Genomic DNA, 12230 nt, shown 5'->3' with positions numbered 1-12230 from the left:
CAGGTGGCCAAAGTATTGGAGTTTCAGTTTCAGCATCAGTTCTTCCAATGAATACCCAGGACTGATCTCCTTTAGGATGGACTGGTTGGATCTCCTTGCAGTCCAAGGGACTTCCAAGAGTCTTCATTAACAGCACAGTTCAAAAGCATCAATTCTTCAGTGCTCAGCTTTCTTTATGGTCCAACTCTCCCATCCACATATGACTACTGGAAAAACCATAGCTTTCTCTGTATAGACCTTTGTCAGCAAAGTGATGTCTCTACTTTTCAATACACTGTCTAGGTTTGTCACAGCTTTCCTTTCAAGGAGCCAGTGTCTTTAATTTCATGACTGCAGTCACCATCCACAGTGATTTGCAAGCACGAGGAAATAAAATCTGTCATTGCTTCTCCTATTTCCCCTTCTGCTTGCCATGAAGTGATGAGACCAGATGCCATGATCTTAGTTTTTTAATGTTAAGTTTCAGGCCAGCTGTTTCACTCTCCTCTTTCACCCTCATCAAGAGGCTCCTTAGTTCTTCTTCACTTTTGCCATTAGACTGGTATCATCTGCATATCTGAGGTTGTTAATATTTCTTCCAGTAGTCTTGATTCCAGCTTACGATTCATTCAGCCCGGCATTTTGCATGATGTACTCTGCACAGAAGTTAACTGAGAAAGTGACAAGATACAGCCTTGTCATACTCCTTTCCCGACTGTGAGCCAGTCCATTTCTCCATGTCCACATACAGGTTTCTCAGGAGACAGGTAAGGTCATCTGCTACTCTCATCTCTTCAAGAACTTTCCAGGAGCTGATGGCCTTCACAATGTCTGGTGATAAAGGAATTTCTGCTTTCCTTGAATTGGACAACCTTTTCAGATGGGTAGAGACCGTTCATGGGACAGCTGGCACTGAGGTATATGAAGACCTGACGTGTGAGCTGTCCTGGAGGTCCCCAGGGGCTACGTTGACAGAACGCTCATGGCGAAGCTGCTCACACCCTCCCGCCGCCCCACTGTGGGCACCCAGGGTAACGGCTGCCTGGACATTCAGAAAGGCAGTGACCCGCCCAGCACGACATCAGAACCACTCTGCTGCCCAGCCTGAGCCTGCTCAGAACCCAACATCATAGCCCTTTGAACACATATGCTGCTGAGCTTGGGAAAAACACCCACAGCCCTTAAGAAGAACCTGCAAAAAACCCACTCAAAGCACGTCTCCAGCCGAGAGCCCTGACCTGGGATGTCCAGCTCTCCTTGTGTGACCTTTCTATTGTTTATCCTTAGGTGCTCTGCCCTTTCCTCGATTTCTGTACAGGACTCTGTATTTTTCTCGCAGTGGCATTTTCATTTTATTTCTGTTTTTTTTTTAAAGAACTATTGGGAAGAATGTGAAAAAGTTGAAACTCCCAGACATTGCTGGCAAGAATGCAAACTGATGCAGCCACATTGGAAAGCAGTTCCTCAGAGTTAAGCATAAAATTGACCCAGAAATTCCTAGGCATATATCAGTTTCTACTCCTACCCAAGAGAATTGAAAACATACGCTCCCCTCAGATTTATAAATTAATATCCACAACAACATTTTCATAATAGCTAAAAAGTGAAAACAACTCAAATGTCCATCAGCTACTAAATAGATAAAATTCGTTAAATCTATGTAATGGATTATTATTCAGCACGAAGTACTGACATGTGCAACAACATGAACAAAACTTAAAACTTATTTTTGTAAGTGAAAAAAAAAAATTCAAAAGGCTACAGATTGTATGACCACATTTATATAAAAAGTCCACAATAGGCAAATCCATAGTAACAGAAAGCAGATTAATGGTTGCTAGGGGTTGAAAAAGGAGGCATGATTGTTAATGAGTACAATGTTTTTGGGGGGAGTAATAAAAACCTTCTGAAATTAAATAGTGGTGATATTTGCACAGCTCTGTGTATTTACTGAAAACTACTGAATTGTATACCTCATTTCTTTCAACTTTATTGATATATAATTAACATACAGGATTGTTCAAATTGAAGGTGTACAATGTCTTGATTTGACACCACTTCTGTATTATAAAAAGATCGCCACAGCAGGGTCAGTTAACAACTCCATTACCTCATGTTATCACCATTTCTTTTTTATGATGACAACAATTAAGATGTAGTCTCTTAACAACTTACAAGCACATAGTATGTTTAGTTCCTAAGTCATGTCTGACTCTTTGTGACCCAGTGCACTGAAGCCCACCAGGCTCCTCTGTCCATGGGAGTTTTCAGCTAAGAATATTGGAGTGGGTTGCCATTTCCTCCTCTAAGAGATCTTTCTGACCCAAGGATTGAACCTGTGGATGCTGTATAGAAGTTGGATTTCTTACTGCTGGGTCACAAGGGGAGCCCTTAGTAATATGATACTCTTAACTGTAATCACCATGCCGTATGTTAGATTCCCCAGAACTTATTCTTCTCACAACTGAAAGTTTATAGTCTTTGACCAATATCTTCTCATCTTCTCTATCCACTACCCCTGATAACCGCCACTCCCTGATTCCATGAGTTTGAATTTTTTTTTAGATTCCACATTTAAGGGAGATAATACAGTATTTCAAGGCCCATCCATGTTGTCACAGATGGCGACATTTCCTGCCTTCTCTGGCTAGAGAATACTATATACAAAGGAAATATATGGTATTTATAGCTTCTTTGTCCACTCATCAGTAGACAAACGCTTGTTTCCTTACCTTGGCTGTTGTGAATAATGCTACAGTGACCATGGGAGTGTAGCTATGTCTTCAAGATCCTGATTTCATTTCCTTTGACTATATTATGAGAAGTGGGATAGATGGGTCATAAGATGGCTCTATTTTTAGTTTTGAGGAACTGCCATCCTGTTTCCATAGTAACTGCACCAGTTTACACTCCCCCCGGCAGGGCACAGGGGTCTCCTTTTCTCCACATCCTTGCTAACATTTGCTATGTCATGTCTTTTGATACCAGCCATTCTAACATGTGTGAAGTGATACCATGGTGGTTTTCAGTTGTATTTCCTTGATGATTCCTGATGTTGAGCATCTTTTCATGTACCTGATGGCCATTTGTATATCTTCTTTAGAAAAATATTTATTTGGTTCCTTTGCCCATTTTTTTTAATCAGAATTTTTCTTTTTTTCTTTTTTTTTTTTTGCTATTGAGTTGTATGAGTTTCTTACATATTTTGGATATTAACCCCTTATCAGATATATGGTTTCCACATATTCTATCTTATTTCATAGGTTACCTTTTTATTTTGCTGAATATGTCCCCGTTAAATAAACTGAAGAGCTAAACGTGTCTTCCCCACAAAAACAACACTGCACGTACTTCAGCCACTTGGCCACAGGATGTGCAGGAGTGAGCCAATCCAGGAGTCCTCCTGACAACCTTAGAGGGGAACTACACTCCCACATGGAAATAATCAGTTTAGTAAATGTTTAGATCAAATCCATTCTTCTGTTCTTCAAACAAAGTTGTTTTTTGTTTTTTTTTTTTTATGTCTGTCCTTTCTTCTGTTTATAAGCAAACTGATGTTGCATTTTTAGACAAAACTCCTGATTATGTGTCCTGAAACCTGTAACCCAGGACCTTGGCCAGAGAGAGCAACAGGAGGAAGATGGAACAGGGGTTTTCCTGAGGGTGTGTCAATAATGATGACTCACGCTACTTCCTCATTCTAACCCTTTCCATCCATGGGTGGAGAAAGTCCAGTCAGGCCTGGGGGAAGTCATCTTTATTTAGAGGGTGCTCTTCCTATGTGTGCTAGTTGTTCAGCTGTGTCCAACTTTTTGTGGGGCTTCTCCAGGCAAGAATACTGAAGTGGGTTGCCATGCCCTCCTCCAGGGGATCCTCCCAACCCAGGAATCGAACCCAGGTCTCCCACGTTGCAGGCAGATTCTATACCATCTGAGCCACCAGGGGAGCCCTTGCTTTAGTGACACATTTTTGCTTTCCCTGCAAAGCAGGGAAATTGAAATGAAGGGCAAGATAGAGTTTAAGACAATGTGAGTCACCTGAAAATAGAGGTGACATATACTAAAATTAATTCCTCAGTGTATGCAAAAGAGAAAGGCAAATTCAGCGTATTTCTTTTGTGTGTGTGTAGTCAAGTACTAAGTGACTCTTGAGTCATGCAAAGCCTGTAGAGAGAAAAGAGACAAAGAAAAAAGAAGAGGAAGGAATGCAAAGAAGAAGATAAGTGTGAACATAAATTACCTTTCCAATGTGGGCCGTCCAGATAGTATCTCAGTTCCGCAAACAATGCTTGTTTTGTAATTTCATTGCATTACTCATTCAAATGTTTTCTCTCTGGATGGCTCAAAGTCTGCAGTTCTAGACCTGAAATCTGTCTATTAAGGTAAAGCACTCACATCCTTTCTAGGACTCTCCACTCATAAAAAGAGGAATAATTGAGGTTTTCATACCTTGAGAGATTTCTCAAAGCACTGCACAGATATTAAACATCAGCAATTATACAGTGCTATCCACTGCTTAGAACTGAGGAGAAAGAAGCCAAGTTGTTGAAGCCAGAGCCAGAAAAGGACTGCTGTTTGGTTTGCTGAGCTGTACTGCCTTTGAAATAAAATAATTCAGATCATTTGATGAAATGTGTTTGCTGAAATTTTTTTCTTCTTTACTAAAAAAAAGACAGAGTGAGGAAGGCATGAATTGCTATTCCATAAAACAAGTATGATTATACCCACTGACTGTCGTGTTATACAAATTAAATTTTAAAAGTTATAGGTAAAACAGCTTAAGAAAATTAGAAATAAAACACAGCGCTGGTACATGTTTCAGTAAGACTTGGCTGTCATACTTTTTACCTTTATTGTTCTTATTCACTGGTTACTATTATAGAGGTGGGTCTGTGAGTGGCAGAGGGCCGGCGGTAGCCAGGTAACTGATCCAAATCATTCCTCGTGCTTATGTTGAAACTCATGAACCATGTACAGAAAATAGAATGATAGCTTGCATTTGAAAGTATCACTAGTTGACACCAGATCTTCAGAAGAATACTTATTTTCACTTTATTATCCAAAACGAATTTCAGAGCCACAAGCTGCATGAACCTTTGTTGCTACTGCTTAGTCGCTCCGACGTGCGTGACTCTTTGTGACCCCGCAGACTGTACCCCTCCAGGCTCCACTGTCCATGAGGATTCTCCAGGCAACAACACTGGACCAGGTAGCCATGCCCTGTTTCAGGGGAATCTTTCCAACCCAGGGATCGAACCCAGGTCTCCTACATTGCAGGCAGATTCTTTACTGTCTGAGCCACCTGAGAAATTCTATGTGAATCTTTAACCCCCATTAATTAACTTTATTCACTAGCTATTTCTGAATCTTGAATTATTTATAAATACAAAGATGTCAGATACACCAAAAGCACTTTTTAAAGAAAAAAATACATGAGAAAAAAAATGTTAAACATTTTGAAATTTCTAAGTGTCCTGTCCAGCTCATCCATCTGGGTTATCTACGCCTTTGTTTTCCACTAACTGGGCTCTTTCAGATCTTTTTAGATACAGAAGTTAACTTAGAGAAAAGTGATTGCAATGCAAATAATTCCTGTCCCTAGAAATGCAAACTGCACTCCTGTGAGTATTAACCAGTTTTACCAGTTTTGCATCTGTTTATAAATTCACTTCACATTTTTTATCCAACTATAAATATGTACTTCGCTTTTGAACTGGTTGAAGAATCTATTGGTCTCTCATTAATTCCTGAGTTAAAATATTTGATACATGTTCATTTTATATTTTATGAAAGTCATAATTTTATCATCATTGAAAATGTATCCTTTAATAAGTATAAACTTCAAATTTATATGACTCCCTGAGGACACATCCAAACAAGTTACCTTCCTTGCAAATTTTCTAGCCAAGGCCAGAGCTGCCTTCTTACTATGGTTTCTGAACAGTTATTATTAGAAGATCTGTCTGTCAAAATATGGCAGTGTAAGTTCACGAAATAAAGAGCAGTGCTCTGGGCATTTTTGAATAGCTTCTTCTACACCCGCCCCCCCAAAAATTTGCAAAGCTTCTAAGGCAACATACAAAAAGTTTAACCAAAATGAGTTAAGATTTGTTGAAAGGACTTCCTGGAGAGAGGATGTGGAAGCCAGATTTAAGTTGAAACAGCAATATTAGCCCATCTCCCAAGAGTATATTCAAGACCAACATTCTGATACTTTAAATGAAAATTTAATTAATGTCTCGAGATAAAAAAAATTGAAAAGCATTTTGTTTTCAAGTTTTATTACTACAGTTGTATTTTTTTTAATATAAGAATAGGACTGTTCAGACATTCTCCAGGGAATAGGTTGCTAAAATACCAGATCTTTCTTTTTACTTATTTCAATCCTACATAATTACAGAATTGAATATTTTACAACTATAATATCATTCCAGTTATGTAAGTAAAATTTGATATAATTGAAATAATTTAGTCAATTCAACTATATAACTATTCATGTAGGTTATAGAATTGTAAAGACATTTAAAACATTTCTATGTGAAAGTATAGTGTTTCTAACAAAATTAGTACCAGACTATAATCATAAAAGTAGCTGAAGATTATAAATAATGACTATTTAATGACTATGACTAACGATAGACTAATGATACTAGTGGGTGTTTCATAGAAAAAGGGAACAAGTATGAGAATTTAAGTGTGTGTCATCAATGTGGCGCATTTAATAGAAGATTACAGAAACATAATGAGAGGTTTTTAGAATGAAATTCCATATCTGTTTTTAAAACTATTAATGCTTTTTTAACTTGTGAGTATTCTTCATACATTTCCTGTTATTAATCTTATTAGGAGGTGAAATAATTCTGTCCATCACTAGTCAAGCATCACTTCCCCTGCAAAATGATCCTTGATGTCTACAAGACAGAATTAGATGCTCTCTCCTTTCTGTTCCCACACTGATTATGCCATAAGTGTTCAGTAATTGTTTATATATGAGTCTCTAAGTGTGATAGAGGGCTTCCTTGGTGACTCAGACGGTAAAGAATCTGCCTGAAATGTGGGAGGCCTGGGTCTGACTCCTGGATGGGGAACATTTCCTGGAGAAGAGAATGGCTACCCACTCCAGTAATCACACATGAAGAATTCCATGGATAGATGAGCCTGGTGGGCTACAACTCCCGTCAAAGAGTTGGACATGACTGAGTGGTTAACACTCTAAGTGTGATATAATGGAAACAATGTAGATGCTGGATTCAAATCAGATTGAGTTCTAAAATAATTAATAGCTAGTTGAATGATCGTGGATAAGCAAATAAACCTTATGAACACTAGCAATATTTGCATGACAACTTGTGATAACATTGTATGTACTTATAGAGGTATGCATGCATGCTCATTCAGCCATGTCCAACTCTTGACCATAGAGACCCTGTGGACTATGGCCCACCAGGCTCCTCTGTCCATGGGATTTTCCAGGCAAGAGTACTGAAATGGGTTGCCATTTCCTCCTCCAGAGGATCTTCCTGAGCCAGGGATTGAACCCACCCCTCTTACATCTCCTGCATCAGCAGGTGGATTCTTCACCACTGAGCCAGTTGAGAAGCCCATGAACTTATATATACAATAGTATTATAGTATTATTGTCAATATTAAGGGAAATTACATATGTTGTTACCTGGAACATAGTAAGTGCTCAATAAGATTATAAAAATAAGACTTCTTTGGTGGTGCAGCAGTTAAGACTCTATACTTCCAATGCAGGGGGCATGAGTTCAATCCCTGGTCAGGGAAATTCTGCATGCCTCAGGGTAGGGCCAAAACCAAAATTCCCAAAGATTATAGAAGTATTGTATTTCCACCTCTTTCCAACATCAGGAATAAGCTATTTTTGTTTGTTTCATTATATATTTGCCATATAGCATATTACTATATTTACTATATAATGTTGTTACAAATAAATGTGTTAATAAAAAATTGGAAAAAACTAACATTACAAATACCATTAAAGTTGTTAGTATTGTTAGTATTTCCCACGTCATTCTTCTTGTTTTGATAAGTCATTATTAGTGTTCACTTCTTCCTCACTAGAAATGCTGTTTTGACACCAGTGTTTGAAAAAAAATGCAAATGGTTGAGCAATTCACGACCCTTGCAAAATGCTACTGGTGTTTCTTCTTCATTCTTTACAAAGAGACACTAATGCCCAACCCTGCTCATCTAGGAAAGGTTGAAACCTTCGCCCAGGCCCCATCCTGTCTCTACACAATCTTTGGCCAAGATGAAGGGGGCGGGAGTGCTCAGAGGAGTGAGACTTTGACTCATGTGGAGTCACCCAACCCTCCTCAACCATCTAGCTGGGTTTCTCACACTTCTCACACTGGCGAAACCAGATTCCAGCCTGTTCTGAACCTCCCCTGTCTTTTCCCCTGAAACATCTCTCTGGGAACTCATTCCTTCACATTTTGGCTCACATCTTTGGCAATTCAACTCAGTTGGTATCTTTTCTAGAAAATCTTTCCTGAATTATCTCTCTTTCTCAAATATACTCCCTTGCATTCCCCCCATAAAAATATAAAAATAATCCCTTATAGGCTACATTCCTTTCTCATAAAGTGGATAAAATATATGAGGTCCAGTCAAATCTTAATGTTAATCAACAACAACTTTTAATGGTGTTGCTAAGTCCTGTCTGACTCTTTGCAACCCCGTGGACCGTAGCCCTCCAGGTTCCTCAGCCCGTGGAATTTTTCAGGCAGGAATACTGGAGTGGGTTGCCATTTCCTCCCTCCTCCAGGGGATCTTCCCAACCCAGCAATGGAACCCATGTCTCCTGCATTATTGGCAGGTGGATTCTTTACCAGTGAGCCACCAGGAAAGCCCAACAATATAGTATGTCCCAAATGTTTCATGAGACTTATACATATTAGTTGTTATCTTGAATTCAAATTTAATTGGGCATTCTGTATATTTATTTAGTAAACTGAGCACCTCTAATCTCCTCTCTTGCTCTGTCATACTGTATTATGTAACTTGTATTACACGGTGAGTCACAGGTGTTATCCAGGCTGCAGGCTCTCAAAGGCCAGGAATGGTGTCCAGTTCCTCTGTTTCACCACCACTTCTACCTCACCTTTCCTGATGCTTCACACTAAACAGTGTCTTAAATGCCAGTGAGAGAGCAGGGGTAGAGTCTTCATTCAACCTTTCATTCCTTTCTTCAGCTGTCAAAAATCCATTAAATACCCACCAGGTGCCTAGCCCTAAAAAACGTTCTGGAGATACAACTTTCAATGAGACACAGCTACTGTCCTCAAAGGGCTCCCAGCTCATTCAGAAAAACGGGCCGTTCAGGATGCTATTTCTATCAGTATGATAAGTTCTAAAAGAGGGTAAGATAAGAAGGCAAAGGAATGGCACCAAACCCCGTCTCCAGGGGTCCAAGGAGACGTTTGAGCAGAAATATTGTAGCATTGAGGTGGAGACCTAATCATTAATAAGAGCTCAGCAGGGAATGGCAGAGAGAGAAGGCTCCCCAGGCAGAGAGAGCACCGTGAACAAAAGTTTTAAAGTGACAATGAATATGGCAGTAATGTCTAATTAATTAATCAAATCTTCCTCTTAGTTCAAGCCTCCTCTGACTCATGGATGCCACTGTATCTTGAGTCTTTAAACCTCTTGACAGTTTCTCTCAAAGAATTCAATGATGACAGCGCTTCCTTCTCTCTCACCTCACCACCTCTCTTCTCGCTTCTTTTCTCCTTGTAGCCTAAGCATCTGCGGCTGTTGTATCCACAGGTTGTTCAGCCTTGTGCTCTGTGATGACCTAGACAGGTGGGATGGCGGAGGTGGTAAGGAGGCTCACAGGAGAGCAGATATGTGTACACACATGGCTGATTCATGATGTTGTAAAGTAGAAACCAACACCGCATCAGGAAGCAATTATCCTCCAATTAAAATTAAAATTTAAAAATGTTAATACATTAAAAAAAAAAAAGAAAGAAAGGACATAGAACCAAAAGTGACCACCTCTCTTGGCTTCCTGACCTTCCTCCTATCAGCCTCGCTCTCTCTGCTCCATCAAAGATTTTCTTATTTTTCCCTCTGCTTACTCCTTCCAACTCTTGTTACACCACAGAGACTGATGCCTCTGGCCATTGCTACTTTCTAGTCCTCTTTGGGTGATTCCACTCACTCCTCATTCTCTCCTTCCTACATAACGTAACCATACTCCACACAGTAGTGGCAAGACAATTGTAGGGTTCCAACCTTTAAAAGGGCAATCACAGGGGAAAAGAAAATCACATCCCTGGTAAGAGGGATAAAAAGTAAAGGAGGATGTTCTCAAGTGAAACCCTTTTAAATAAAACTGATTCTCCACAATGCCTATTTGGACTAACCAACCATTCTTAGTCATTTCCACAGCCCAAGCTTGCAGCACAAAGCAAGCATTCAGTAAACTGTTGATGCAAGAATTCACCTTTTTCTAATTTTCTCATTGACCTCGTTCTAATTAAATCTCCAGTTGTGGCAAGTGGTAGAATTGAATAAATATGATAAACAGTAGCCAGCTCTCTGTACTAAGTGTGAAGCTAGGAATTTGAATATAGAGCTTGTGATGACAGGGTATTTGTGATGGTTAGCTTTTTGTGCCAACTTGACTGAGTCACAGGAAGCCCTGATAGTTGGTGAATCATTATTCTGGGTGCATCTGTGGGGCTGTTTGGGGGTGAGGGTAGTAACATTTAAACTGACAGGGCTTCCCTGGTGGCTCAGTGGTGAAGAATCCCCCTGCCAGTGCAGGAGACATGGATTCAATCTCTGATCCAGGAAACTCTCACGTGCTGTAGAATAACTAAGCCCGTGCTCCACAGCTACTGAGCCTGTACTCTGGAGACCAGGAGCTGCAGCTACAGAGCTCATTGCTACAAATACTGAAGTACATGCACCCGAGAGCCCAGGCTCCACAACAAGAGGAGCCACGGCAACGAGAAGCCCATGCCCGGCAACCAGAGTATGTGGTGCTCACCACAACTAGAGAAAACCCAGCAACGAAGACCCAGCACAGTCAAAAATAATAAATAAACAAGTAAAATTATTTGTTAGAAGGGTAATAAGTAAACTCGTAGACTTAGTAAAGCAGATTGCTCTCCCTAAGTTGGTGGGCCGTGCTCAATCAGTTGAAAGCATGAATAGAACAAAAAGGCTGACCCTCCACCCAAGTAAGAGATTCTTCCTGCCTGGAAGTTATCACATTGGGACATCAGCTCCTCCTAGGTCTCAAATATGCTGGCCTTGGACAGTAACAACACCACTGGCTCTCCTGGTTCTCAGACCTTCAGACTCAGACTGGAATATACACTATCAACTCTCCAAGTCTACTGTTTACAGATATACCATGAAGATATTGTAATTTCCTGCCTTCATAATTGCATGAGTATATACACTGTTTCTCTGGAGAGCCCTAACACAGTAGCATAGGAAATAAGACAATCAGAAGCTATTTTGATTATAATATCTGCCTCTAATTTGCCTCATAAATTTTTCATGATCCAGGTATGTTGCATCTCCCCAGGTAATTAACTCACTCTTCATTACATGTGAATGATTTGATTCTTATAGGCCATTTTTCCATATTAAATATCAAGGGCCTTTGAAGAATAGTCTTAGTTTATTTGGTAGGATTCAATCCCCTACAAACAGCACCATGTATGTTCACTACTTGTGTATCCATGACGATAAAGCTACCTAAGGTACCACATCGTGTTAGGATCAGAAGATAGAGAAATGTCTGTGAGCTCTGGTATTCAGGAATAAATGGGGAAAAAAAGCTAGGTTAAGTCCAATTAATGCTTTCTTATCAGGCATGTCCCATAATATTATACAAAAGTAAAGATTTCAGAAGTAAGAGCAGAGGCAAGGATATGGGATGAGGGTATGAAGTGAGAGTTTTGTGGGGACTTCAATGACTAAAGGACGCTAAAGTGCTGAACAAACAATGCTAGTCAGGGCCAGCATCATGATGTGCCACCTGTTCAGACGCCCGGAAGTGCCCCACACGTTGGTGCTGTATAGTCACCATCTTGAGACTCTTAACAATTTCTGAAACAAGAGCCCCCAGATTTTCATTTTGCACTTGGCCTTGCAAATTATACAACTGGTCCTGATGCTAAACAAATTTTTCTTTCAGTTTGGTAACCAGTTAATTAAAACTACATGTTTATTCAACTTTCCACCTACTGATTATTCTAATGGTCT

General features: G+C 39.9%; 1 pseudogene; it reads left to right on the top strand.

Moving 5' to 3' along the window:
* The first annotated feature begins 794 nt into the window (after window positions 1-794).
* Window positions 795-1216, top strand: LOC110137976 (ubiquitin-conjugating enzyme E2 C pseudogene; annotated as a pseudogene).
* The last annotated feature ends 11014 nt before the right edge of the window (window positions 1217-12230 follow it).

This window comes from Odocoileus virginianus, chromosome 25 (genome assembly GCF_023699985.2).
Source record: "Odocoileus virginianus isolate 20LAN1187 ecotype Illinois chromosome 25, Ovbor_1.2, whole genome shotgun sequence".
NCBI lineage: Eukaryota > Metazoa > Chordata > Mammalia > Artiodactyla > Cervidae > Odocoileus > Odocoileus virginianus.
This window is presented reverse-complemented; position numbering and strand designations above follow the sequence as displayed.